Genomic DNA, 13,181 nt, shown 5'->3' with positions numbered 1-13,181 from the left:
TTAACTTTGGATAGTAAAACATATTTTTTTCTGCCAGTAAGTACCTTATACAGCCCACTTCCTGTTTCTTGTCTGGTAAAAAGCCTAAGCCTATGGCATCATACACAACTCTCTCTCACTCTCATGAGAGTTTGCCAGGAAGGGAGGGGGGGGGGATGAGTCATAAGAGGGCCAATGAGAGCTGCAGAGCTAGAGGTGTGCCTCTGTGTAAATCCAGGAAGTGAACAGGCAGCAGCTTTAGCTGCCCACAGTTAAAATGGCTGCAACCAGACTCAGTGGAGGGAGATTTCTGCAGCATATTTGGCAAGTACAGAATCCCAGTATATATAAAATAATATTCAAAGTGGTTGGAGGGAAGCTTCCGAATGGCAAAGATGTTTTTATTACAAATTATATGAGCAGACTGCAGTTCCTCTTTAATTGTACATAGAAAATGACATAAAATTGTGTTTTTTCCCCCTCAAGTTCAGTTTTAATATGTTATTTCCTAGAGTTAGACATAGTTCAGGGTTTATTTAATTGAACTGAAAGATTACGCTTAATAAAACATAAATAATTGTAGTCCCCAGTAGTGTATTTATCTTATTGCTTGTTTCCTCTTCTAATTGTCTGAAAATACCACGCACGTCACTTATTTACAGCAGATGTGCACACATTGTTACAGTGACATTTCCCACAGCGACAGTCTCTGTCTTCCGTGCCTCTTACCTGTCTTTTCCTGAATTTTCTGCACATTATGCAGCTTTAAAACATAGCAGCTTTTAAACGTGCATTAATCATGTTCATTTTGTGGCATTTCCTAATCTACAGCACATTATCAGAGTTCTATTTTTAGATAATGCTGCTGCTAATGTATTGTCAAGCACAGAAAAACATCATTATAAATATTCTTTCCCCACCAGGAGCAGTAACATACAATATATACAGTAAATGTATTTATATGTATATACCAACTTATTTAACCACTTAAGGACCGGAAAGGATTTGCCCCCTTAATGATCAGGCCTTTTTTTGCGATACGGCACTGCGTTGCTTTAACTGACAATTGCGCAGTCGTTCGATGCTGTACCCAAAGAAAATTGTTCCCCCCCCCCAAAAAAAAAATGGAGCTTTCTTTTGATGATATTCGATCACCTCTGCAATTTTTATTTTTTTCGATATAAACAAAAAAGACGGACAATTTTGAAAAAAATATATATTTTTTACTTGTTGGTATAATAAATATCCCCTGCCAAAATGTAAAAAAACAAATTTCTTCTTCAGTTTAGGCCAATATGTATTCTGTTACATATTTTTGGTAAAAAAAATAGCAATACGTGTATATTGATTGGTTTGCGCAGCGACTACAAACTATGGGATAGATTTATGGCATTTTTATTTAGTTTTTTTTTTTTTACTAGTACTGGTGGGAATTTGTTATTTTTAGTGGGACTGTGACATTACGGCTGACAGATCAGACACGTTTGACACTTTTTTGGGACCATTGACAGAGCTAAAAATAGCCACTGATTACTGTATAAATGTCACTAGAAGGGAAGGGACGAAACTTATTTTGGTAAATCTGGTTTCAATTCATAGGTGGCAGAATGTGTTTTTGGTTCTGTGATGTGATATCAGAAAGTTTTGTAAAAAAATATTACAGTGCTCATGAAGGACCTGCCAGTACTGGTTATCCTGTTTTTTTCCAGTTTATTGTCTTCAAAATCCAGCTTACTCATGTTTTAGAGCTAAAAGTGGATCTTCACCCTCATTTTCTAAATTCCTAAATGTTTACCCATTTGCTAACTGCACTATAGCCAAATGACAGCTACAGCGTGGCCGGACAGTTCTTGGAGGGCATCATATGACGTCCTCCCGTGATCATGCCTGCTGTGCCCTGGCTGCGCGCACGCTGCGTCACGTGTGCGGTGTGCTCTCTGATCACTGTCTCCTCAGGACACAGCTAAACACAGATCTGGGTAAAGAGCCAATCATCGCCTCCTTACCACATGTCCAGACATAGCTGATCATGAAGTAAACACAAGCTGGTTATCGGCATTCCTTTCCTCATGCTGACAGCGTGAGGAGACGAGAAGAAAGCTGATAACCAGCTTGCGTGAAAGAGACATCTAGACTGATAATCAGAGCACTAGTTATCAGTGTCCTGATTATCAGTGCAGCCCCAACAGTGCCCACCGGTGCTGCCAATCAGTGTCCATCAGTGCCTCCTCAGTGTCACCTATTTGTGCTGCCTATCAGTGCCACCTATCAGTGCCCATCAGTGCCACCTATCAGTGCCCATCAGTACTGCCAATCAGTGCAGCATCATCAGTGCCCACCAGTGCCGTCTCATCAGTGCCTACCAGTGCTGCCTCATCAGTGCCCATCAGTACCCATCAGTGCCACCTCATCAGTGCCCTTCAGTGCAGCCTATCAATGCCTATCAGTGAAGGAGAAAAATTACCTGTTTGCAAAATGTTGTAACAAACTATAAAAAAACTATTTTGTTTTTTCAAAATGTTCGCTCTTTTTTCATTTATTTAGCAAAAAATAAAAAACCCAGTGGTGAATAAATACAACCAATAGAAAGGTCTATTTGTATGAAAAAAAATATATAACAATTTCATATGGGTACAGTGTTGCAATTGTCATTCAAAGTGTGAAAAGCTGGAAATTGGCCTGGTCAGGGAGGGGGTAAGCAAGTGGTTAAGATATAACTAGAGGCAAAACATTTCTTTTGTTTTGAATAGAGTGGAGAGGAGCTAGAAAACTTGTAAAGTTTCTATTGATTGAAAGTGAAAGAAAATCACAAATCTTGGATTGTCACCAGAACAGGATTAGAGGGGAAATCTTCCAATGGTCACATTAGTTCTGGTGACCCTGGTGACAACTAGGGATTCCCTCACTTTCAAGTGATTTCATTTTGCGTTCTGTCTTGGCTATGGAACAGGAATTGAAGGAAAATCTCCCCAGTGGCACACACATTTTTTTTTTAAAAAATCGATTGATTATAACCCTCCCTTACCCTATACAAAACAAACACACATAATATTGTTGGATTGATGGGCGATCATGACACCACATCCCTTATTAGTATAACTCACAAATAGTTGTAGAAATGGGACTTCATAGGTCCAAAAGACAACACTAACCAAAATAAAAACATACTTTTTGTTCAACAAATTATCACTTGATGCCGAAAGACAGCTACAGTGTGGGCTTACATTGCCAGAAGGGTGTACATGGATGTCCTACCATGCTCGCACAGCCCACGTGCCCCCTATGGCACACCGGCGGCGCTCTCTGATCACTGAGTCCTGGGGACTTGGCTGGTCACAGATCAGAGTAAAGTGCCGATCACATCCCAAGGACAGCTGATCACATGATGTAAACAGAAGCTGGTAATCAGCTTTCTGGTCAGCGTGAGGAGAAAAAAATAAAGGCAATTAGCCAGCTTATGTAAAAGGGGCATCAGTCCCACACACTCACCACCAGTGCTGCTAACCTGTGCCACTTACCTGTGCCCATCAGTACTGATATCCAGTGCCCATCAGTGCCTCATCATTAATACCACATATCAGTGCTGCCTATCAGTGCCACCTTTCAGTGCCCTTCAACACCTCCTATCAGTGCCCTTCAGTGCTGCCTATCAGTGCCAATCAGTGCCCACCAGTACCACCTATCAGTGCTGCCTATCAGTTCCACCTCTCAGTGCCATTCAGCGCTGCCTATCAGTGCCCTTCAGTGCTGCCTATCAGTGCCCATCAGTGCCAACTATCAATGCAGCCTCATCAGTGCCTCCTGATCAGTGCCCACCAGTGCTGCCTCAACAATGCCCAACAGTGTCACCTATCAGTGCCGCCTTATCAGTGCAGCCTCATCAATGCACATCAATGAAGGAGAAAAATTACTTGTTTGCAAAATTTTAAAGCAAACGATGAAAACTTATTTTTTTTCTAAATTTTCTGTCTTTTCCTGTTTGCTTAACAAAAAGAAAAAAGCAAAAAAATGGTGGTTATTAAATACCATCAAAGGAAAGCTCTATTTGTGTGAAAAAAATGATACAAATGTCATATGGGCACAGTGTAGCATTACCGCACAATTGTCATTCAAAGAGTGACAGCACTGAAAGCTACAAATTGGCCTGGGCAGGAAGGGGGTATATGTGCCCAGTAAGCAAGCGGTTAAAGAAAGCTTACTATATAGCAGGATGTCACTACAAATTCATGGAACAACAAGGTTAAAGCTGTGGGTGGTAAACACTGAAACATGAGAACAGGAATATAACACTTTTTCTCAGCTTTGGTCAACTTCAAGCTGAGTGCATCTGCCATTCACTTCCATAACATATTGCTGTTTTACTTATTTTTAACCACTTTTAACCTGTTCTGGAAAAGAAGATTCTTCATTTCTTTTTATATAATAAAGAAAGTAAGCTTATGCCGCGTACACACGGGCGGATTGTATGGCCTACTTAGTCCGCCGAAACACATTTCAGAGGACAGTCCGCTCGTGTGTGGGCTTCAGCTGACTTTTTCAGCGTGCAGTCTGGCGTACTAAGTATTTCGGAATTTCCGTAATACTGTCCGTCATACTTTGGTTTCAGTGGACAATCCGCTCGTGAGTAGGCTAGTTCGACGGACTAAGAATGGTGCATGCTCAGAAAGGATTTACACGGCGGAAGGTTGCATTGCTGTGTATTGGACTTCCTATTTCTAGTCCCGTCATACGTGCTGTGCACGTCATCGCGCAAGCTTTCAACGGACTGTTTGTGCATCCGTGTGTGGTCAAGTCCGTTCATTCGAAAGTATGACGGACTGTCCGTCGGATTGTATGACGGACTAAGTAGGCCATACAATCCGCCCGTGTGTACGCGGCTTTAGATGCATTTTTTGAAGAGATTCATTAAAGAATGTCTAGACCCGAAAGAAAAAAAAATTAAATATTGCAGGTTATCCATTTTTAAAGCCCACCTCTGTGCAGCCAAAAAACTATCCCCCTTGTGAGGCTATGCTTGCACTGCAAGGGTTAATTGCTTGTTTTGGCTCAGGAGGACAAAAAAAAAAGGTACTTACCTGATCCTCTTCCCCTCCCCACAGCTAGACCAGTCCCCACAGCTTCTTCCCCACGTACCAGTGGTTTAGGGCAGTATTTCTCAACTCCAGTCCTCAAGGCGCCCCAAAAGGTCATGTTTTCAGGCTCTCCATTGTTTTGCACAGGTGATTTGATCACTTTCACTGCCTTAGTAATTACCACAGCCATTTCATCTGAGGGAAATCCTGAAAACATGACCTGTTGGGGCGCCTTGAGGACTGGAGTTGAGAAACACTAGTTTAGGGTTCTGGCGTCATCAAGTCCAAAGCAGGGTCAAAAGCCCTTCACTGGACACGATGATGCAGAAGGGCAAGCCACCGCCAGAGCATGTGGGAGCCCACCTTCTGGGGGAGAGGAGGGTAAGGAAAGTGAAACTGTTTCTCCTTTTCCCTAGACAAAACAAGCTATTAAACCTTGCAGCATGAGTGCCACCCCATTGCTGCATGGGACCTCTGGTGTGTCTCTGCACATTTTGGTAGGAAACGGCTGCCTCCAGGCACACCTGCCCTTAATTTAGCCACTGCTATATACTGTATACTTCAACATGGAGATTCTCGAATATAAGAGTTAGGGCCTCACTTTACAGCAGGGCCTTATAAAGGTGGGGGGGGGGCTCTTCCATATACATTTGCAAATGTGTGTAATTAAATCTTCTGTTTTTAAAGAGAATTGTTAGACATTGTAATTGTTTTAACTGGTAAGTATGTTTTTTAGTCTGAAGATAATGTTTGTAAAAGTTTAGAAAAACCTATGGAATTAAAGAATAACAAAAAATTAAAACATATTAAAGTGTATGTAAGGGCAATACTTTTTTGAGTTTTGGATAGATTGTGGAAGGTTAGACTCCCGGTCATTTTTTTTTTTTGTGTGTGTTTCCCTGTTTGGGAGACTCAACCCTCCATTTGTATGGGTGACTATTGTCCTTTAACTTTCTTTTGTATCTTAGAGATAGGAAGTAAACTAACATTTCTTGAACACAGCAAAAAAATAACCAGACAGGGGTAACGTTCACGGCGGGCCCCATTGACTTCAATGGGAGGCGAACTTTGCAAATCTACAGGTCAAATTTGCAGCCACAAAATAATTACTAGCTGTGCAAACATAGTCCCACCACATGGCCAATGACATAACACATGTATGAGGTGAATCTGGGATCGACAACTACAAGCATTCTTTTTTTATTTGTGAAATTGTTGTGACAATTCAGGACTGTGGAGCGCATGAAGGCAATGGAGGAGAGGGAAGGTCAGGGTAGGCAAAGAAGAGGGTGCAGGAGATGATCACCAGCAGCGTGACATACAGCAATGACATCTGCACCGTGATAGAGTCATCTGACACCAGCACCGTGATAGAGAGCACTGACATCAGCAGCGTGACATACAGCAATGACACCTGCACCATGGTAGAGTGATCTGACACCAGCACCGTGAAAGAGAGCACTGACATCAACAGCGTGACATAAAGCACTAACACCAGCACCGTGATATACAGCACTGACAGCAGCACCGTGATAGAGAGCACTGACATCAGCAGCGTGACATATGGCAATGACACCTGCACCGTGACATATGGCAATGACACCTGCACCGTGATAGAGAGCACTGACATCAGCAGCGTGACATAAAGCACTGACAGCAGCACCGTGATATACAGCACTGACACCAGCATCGTGACATAAAGCACTCACACCAGCACCGTGATATACAGCACTGACACCAGCACCATGATATACAGCACTGACACCTGCACCGTAAGCAGCCCCAGGAGGAAGTCAGCATAGCACAGGGATGGTGGGAGCCGCTCATAATGAGCTTAGCACAGGGATGGTGGGAGCTCCTCATAATGAGCATAGCACAGGGATGGTGGGAGCCCCTCATAATATGCACAGCAGAGGTACAGCCCCAGGAGGAAGTCAGCACAGCACAGGGATGGTGGGAGCCCCTCATAATAAGCAGCCCCAGGAGGATGTCAGCATAGCACAGGGATGGTGGGAGCCCCTCATAATAAGCAACCCCAGGAGGAAGTCAGCACAGCACAGGGATGGGGGGAGCCCCTCATAATAAGCAACCCCAGGAGGAAGTCAGCACAGCACAGGGATGGTGGGAGCCCCTCATAATAAGCAGCCCCAGGAGGATGTCAGCATAGCACAGGGATGGTGGGAGCCCCTCATAATAAGCAGCCCCAGGAGGAAGTCAGCACAGCACAGGGATGGTGGGAGCCCCTCATAATAAGCAGCCCCAGGAGGATGTCAGCATAGCACAGGGATGGTGGGAGCCCCTCATAATAAGCAGCCCCAGGAGGAAGTCAGCACAGCACAGGGATGGTGGGAGCCCTTCATAATGAGCATAGCACAGGGATGGTGGGAGACCCTCATAATATGCACAGCAGAGGTACAGCCCCAAGAGGAAGTCAGCACAGCACAGGGATGGTGGCAGCCCCTCATAATAAGCAGCCCCAGTAGAAATATGACACCGCTCAACCTCTGCAAACAGGAGGGTACGGGCATATAGTACGGTGTGCTTTTTTTGGGCAAGAAGTGAGCCAAATGAAGAAAGAAGGTCTGTGTGCTCGATTAAAAAAATTGTTTATAGACATATACATGGTCTACTGGTCACATGTGTTGAATTCCTCCGAGATCCATGCCTCATTCATTTTTAGAAATGTGAGGTAGTTAACACTGTCGTGAGCTAGGCGAGTACGCTTACCGGTCACGATCCCCCCTGCTGTGCTGAACGTCCTTTCGGACAGGACACTGGACGAGGGGCAAGCCAACAGTTCGATTACAAATTCGGCAAGCTCTGGCCAGAGGTCAAGCCTGCCCACCCAGTAGTCCACGGGTTCATCACTCCTCAGAGCGTCCACATCGGCCGTTAACCCGATGTAGTCGGAGACCTGACGGTCTAGGCGTTCCCTGATGCTGGATCCGGATGACACCTGTCGATGGGTCGGCTGAAAGAATAACCTCATATCCGAAGTCACCAACACATCTTCAAACCGGCCTCTTCTTGCAGGCGCTGTTGGATTGGTACCCGCAACTCCTTCTCTGGGAGTGGGAATTGCTCCTCTGCCAGCGCACGCAAAAGAAGAATGCAGCATTTCTCGAAGCAAGGCCTGGAAGTGCTCCATTCTGACAGCCCTCTGTGACGGCGGTAACATTTCCGCCATTTTGTGTTTGTACCGGGGGTCTAAGTACGTTGCCACCCAGTACTGGTCCTTGACCCTTATGCTTTTTATACGGGGTCCCTATTAAAACACTGGAGCATGAAGGCCCCCATTTGCACTAAACTGGAAGCGGTGTGGTGGCCTGGCTCCTGCTCATCATCCAGGATAATGTCGTCCTCTTCATTCTCCTCTCCCCATCCACGCACAACAACAGGGATCCCAGAAAGGTTTAAAGCATGCTCTTCTTGCTCCTCCTCATCCGCCCCAGCACCATCCTCCTCTGACTCCTCTACAGACTCCTGTTGTTGACTTGTCTCAAATAGAGTAGCCCCCCCTGGGAATTCATCCAGCATTGCGACTTCCTCATCTTCCCGCTCCTGCTCCTCCACAGCTTGATCAATGACGTGACGCAATGCACGCTCCATAAAGAAGGCATAAGGTACCATGTCACTGATGGCGCCATGGCTGCGACTGACCAGTTTGGTGATCTCCTCAAATGGCCGCAGAAGTCTGCATGCGCCGCGCATTAGCAGCCACTGGCGCGGTGAAAAAAACCCCAGTTCCCCAGAACCTGTTCTGCCGCAGAGTTCATACAGGTAGACGTTAACTGCACGTTTCTGCTGGAGCAGCCTATCAAGCATATAGAAGGTTGAGTTCCATCGCGTTGGGCAATCGCAAATAAGACGTCTGACCGGCAGATTGTGTCGCCGCTGAATGTCAGCAAGGCGAGCCATGGCCGTGTAAGATCTTCTGAAATGGGCCGAGATTTTCCTTGCCTGCCGCAAGATGTCCTGGACCCCAGGGTATTTGACAACGAATCGCTGCACGACCAAGTTTAAGACGTGTGCCATGCATGGCACGTGCGTAATTTTGCCCTGTTTCAATGCGCTAAACAGATTGGCACCGTTGTCACACACCACTTTACCAACTGTCAAATTGAGCGGTGTTAGCCACTGATCTAAAACAACAAATAGTGTAGCGCTAAATTGAATAACAAATCTGTATGAAAAGATAATATGATTGTGAAAAAACAAAATCAAAATATGAGTATACAAAAATCGTGAATGCTGAAAACCAAGAATAATTGGATTAGTGAATCCCAGTAAAAAAGTCCACTTGTATTAAATAGTGCACAAATGTTGTGGTGGATATTCCTCACAGGGAAATAAGGGAATCCACAGATCAGATGAAACCAGGTGTATCAACTTGTCTGAAGTGATCTAAAAGGTAGGTAGAATACTCTTACCAGAGAAGATGGACTCATCAGTCTTACGACAGTTGAGTCAAAAACGCTTGAGATCCAAACATGGAACCAAATGATGGGTTGTAGATAGTCAAACCGGATGCTGGGGAGATTTCAGAAGATAAGAGCCCATGGTGGACGTCTCTCGAAGCGTCTCTCGGGATGTCAGGATCGGGTATGTCGCATTTAGGGTTCCAACCCCAAATGTAGGAGAGGGTCCACAAAAATATAATAAAGAAAAAAGAAAGCTCCAAATGGTGCAGGTCAGAGGGTAACCATTTGGTTTTATTTAAAAAGTCATAAAAATAAACAAAAATTATGACATGTGATCGCAAAAAAGTACAGAATAAAAGCAATGTGGGGTGCCAGATGCAAGCCCAGCGCGTTTCGACAAAATATGTCTTCAACAGGGGCATATGGTGTGACCTGGTGGCACTGTTCCCTTTGGACATCACCTTTGTGACGTCACCAACCCAGCATGCGTTTTTTTTTCCAATTTTTTTTTTTTTTATTTACCTGTCAGTGATTGACCCATTGACAACTGATGACTCATCGGTTGTTAAAAATGCCATGGCCAGCTTCCCAGTCCACTTCTTAACAACCAGCTATTCACTGCACCTAATCAGGGCGTAGAATGCACTGTGCAGCGTCCAGTGTATTGCAGGGTGTTCGGCAAGGGCGAACACCTGCCAAACGCCCTACATATTCGGGTGTTCACCAAAATTTTGCTCAGCCCGAACCATTTGCCCAACTCTAGTAAGCAGATTAAGATTGTTATCAATCTTATATATTGTTATATTATTAAGATTGTTGTGTGTCTGTCATATCCGGGCACAATCAATCCTCTGCAGGTTGGTAAACATTTAGTGTCATGAATTTACTGTAACAGAACTCCTCTGTAGTCACAGAAATACTTCACCATCCCAACTATAACAGTAGAATTTATTTGATAGAAAGAGATGGGGATGGTTAGTAAGGAGCATTTCTGAACACCTAAAATAGATAATGGATTTTTTTTATTTATTTTTTTTGTACAAGATCGTTGCTCTGTTTAAATGTGAAGGAATCCAAAAGGTGAAAAAAAAAAGCTATAAGAATTGTGAGTTTTTCTTAGTAAACAGAACTCATCCTTCGCATAGACACTGATATAGGTTAAGTATGTGATTCATTTAAAGTATGATAGGCGATCCTATTTAAATTCTGCAGTGGGAATGTATGAACTAGCTCATATGCACTCAATCAAGAAAGCCGCATTGAGCTGAATTCATCCGAGAAAATCAGCAGATGTGGTATGTGAATTCTTGAGATTCAAGAAGTGCTGCTAAAAATGTAATAATGAAAACAAAATTGAATGGAAGAAATGCCAAATGACAGAGGTTTGGGAGTTGTGTTGGAGCCAGAAGTTTGGGCAATCAGCCTATTTTTTTTGTATGGTAATGAACTACTCTCTATAATATGGGAAACTGGACACCTGCCAACTCAAACAGCTTTCTGCAGGCAATGTCCTTAAACTGCATCTGGGGAATAATCTGTGGTTATTGAAATCTAGCACAATATATAGTTGTCTATTTCCTCTTGTTGCCATACAATGAAATGCCAGTGTCTGGGGTTGCTGTAACTATTCTTACCACTGGTCTTCTTCCAATAAATTGTCGCAAAATCATGATGTTGTTTTTTTTGTGTTTTTTTTTTTTTTAAGCATAACGTGATTGGAAAAAAAAAAAAGACTTGTATCATTATAATTTAGAGAGTAGGTCATGGTATGCTGGGAATATGCTTTTATGATAATGGATGTCATGTACAGTTGGCGATGCGTGCACACAGCAACTGAAAGAAAAAAAAAAGACACTTTATATGTATATAATGCATTTTTGTAGCCAAAGAATAATTAGAAAGGTGTATACCTTTCTTTGGCATCACAACCTGCAATCTATACAAGGCACCAGGTCACGGAAAACACATTTTGCTTCTTTTAGCTGTCTGGGATTTGGTTAGCTCTGTCAGATTTTTTCATCACTATTCCCTGTTATTCTCTCAAGTTTAAGCCAGGTATGTAGGCTTTATTTTATCATCCGTATGAAGCAGGAGGGGACGTAAGCTACTTTTCCTTATCTGAAGCAAAGCATGACAACAATGACCATAGTAAGGCTAGTGATAGGATGATAGGATTCAAAAAGAAGCCAATGGTGATGTCTTGCTGTCCTTTAGTTCTGGTTTTGTCTCAAATATAAAGTGTTTTATATATATATATATATATATATATATATATATATATATTGTACAGGATGCAGTGGCTGGGTCCTTGAAGGATGTTACGTTTCCCCTCTGTTTGCACTGTGGTCCTTTTAAGAAAACAAAAGGGGTTAACTCACCTGTCAGAGGAAGTGGGTTTAAAACAAGACAGGAAGTTGTAGATGGGTGTGGAGGAGTGTAGAGGAGATGTCGGATGGTGTTTTGTTTGCAGCAACAAAAGTGAACAGCAGTGTCCTGCAACAGAAACTAAGGACTGGTTGACTGCTTTTGCAATTCTGGACTTTGTAAGCCGGTGAGACTGAAATCCCTTTCTTTTCTTTTTGCTGCTGTAAAGCTATTTAAGTTCAATAAACCTCCTTTTGAGTGAAAAGCCTGTGTCCTGCGATCTAGCTGGTCCTCCAAACTTTACAATACACATATATATATATATATATATATATATATATATATATATATATATATATACACCCTGTATTATTTATGTTTTTATGTTCAGGACTGAAGTATACAATAAAAATAGATTTTTTATTCTTTAGTAATTTTTTTGTCGTACAAATATGATAAGTTGCATAGGAATACTTCATATTTGTATTTCCAGCCAGCAGGTAGCAGTTTAGGCTAATTTTTACACATTTTTAACACTATTCTTAACTGTTTTTCTGAATGAAAAACCTTGTTTACAGAGCTCAGTAGTTTAAGTTCAAATTTACAAGCACAACTATGTGAATCAGAGGAATGATTTAACTCCCCTCCTCTTCCCTCCCTGACTGCTCTTTACAGCTGTATACAAGCTTTGAACTGGAGAGAAACATTCTGAAACAAAGGGGGTTATTTACTAAAGGCAAATCCACTTTGCACTGCAAGTGCACTTGAAAGTTGTGTCGATGGGACCTTGCATTTTTAAAGCTTAATTTTAAAGGTAAAAAAAAAAAAAACACTTAAATCGCGTACACACAACCAGTTTTCCCATCGGAATAAGCTTTTAAGTTTTTTCCAACAGAGTTCAGCTGAAACTGTCTTGCGTACACACGATCACACCAAAGTCCGATCGTTAAGAATGCGGTGACGTACAACACGTACGACGGGGCTAGCAAAATGAAGTTCAATAGCCAGTAGCCAATAGCCTCCGTCTCGTACTTGCTTCAGAGCATGCGTCATTTTTGGTCCGTCGGAACAGCATACAGACGAACGGTTTTCCCGATAGGAATTGGTTCCGTCGGAAAGATTTAAAACATGTTCTAATTCTAGGTCCGTCAGAATTTTTGTAAAAAAAAAGTCAGGCATACACGATCGGAATATACGATAAAAAGATTCTGACATTCCGCTCGTGTGTACACGGCATAAGGCTCCATTCACACTATTTCGTTCCAGGTAGTGGGTAGAATCACCACTATTTTGCCTGCGATTCCAGATATCTGCAAATCACAGGACACACCCTTGCGATCCCTGT

General features: G+C 42.9%; 1 protein-coding gene across 1 annotated transcript in view; it reads right to left on the bottom strand.

Moving 5' to 3' along the window:
* Positions 1–13,181, bottom strand: part of ENTREP2 (endosomal transmembrane epsin interactor 2) — a 1,041,875-nt gene that overhangs the window by 69,796 nt on the left and 958,898 nt on the right. The window lies entirely within an intron of this gene.

Source organism: Lithobates pipiens, unplaced genomic scaffold (genome assembly GCF_037356315.1).
Source record: "Lithobates pipiens isolate NorthernLeopardFrog02 unplaced genomic scaffold, aLitPip1_a1.2 Scaffold_8, whole genome shotgun sequence".
Classification (NCBI taxonomy): Eukaryota; Metazoa; Chordata; class Amphibia; order Anura; family Ranidae; genus Lithobates; species Lithobates pipiens.
This window is presented reverse-complemented; position numbering and strand designations above follow the sequence as displayed.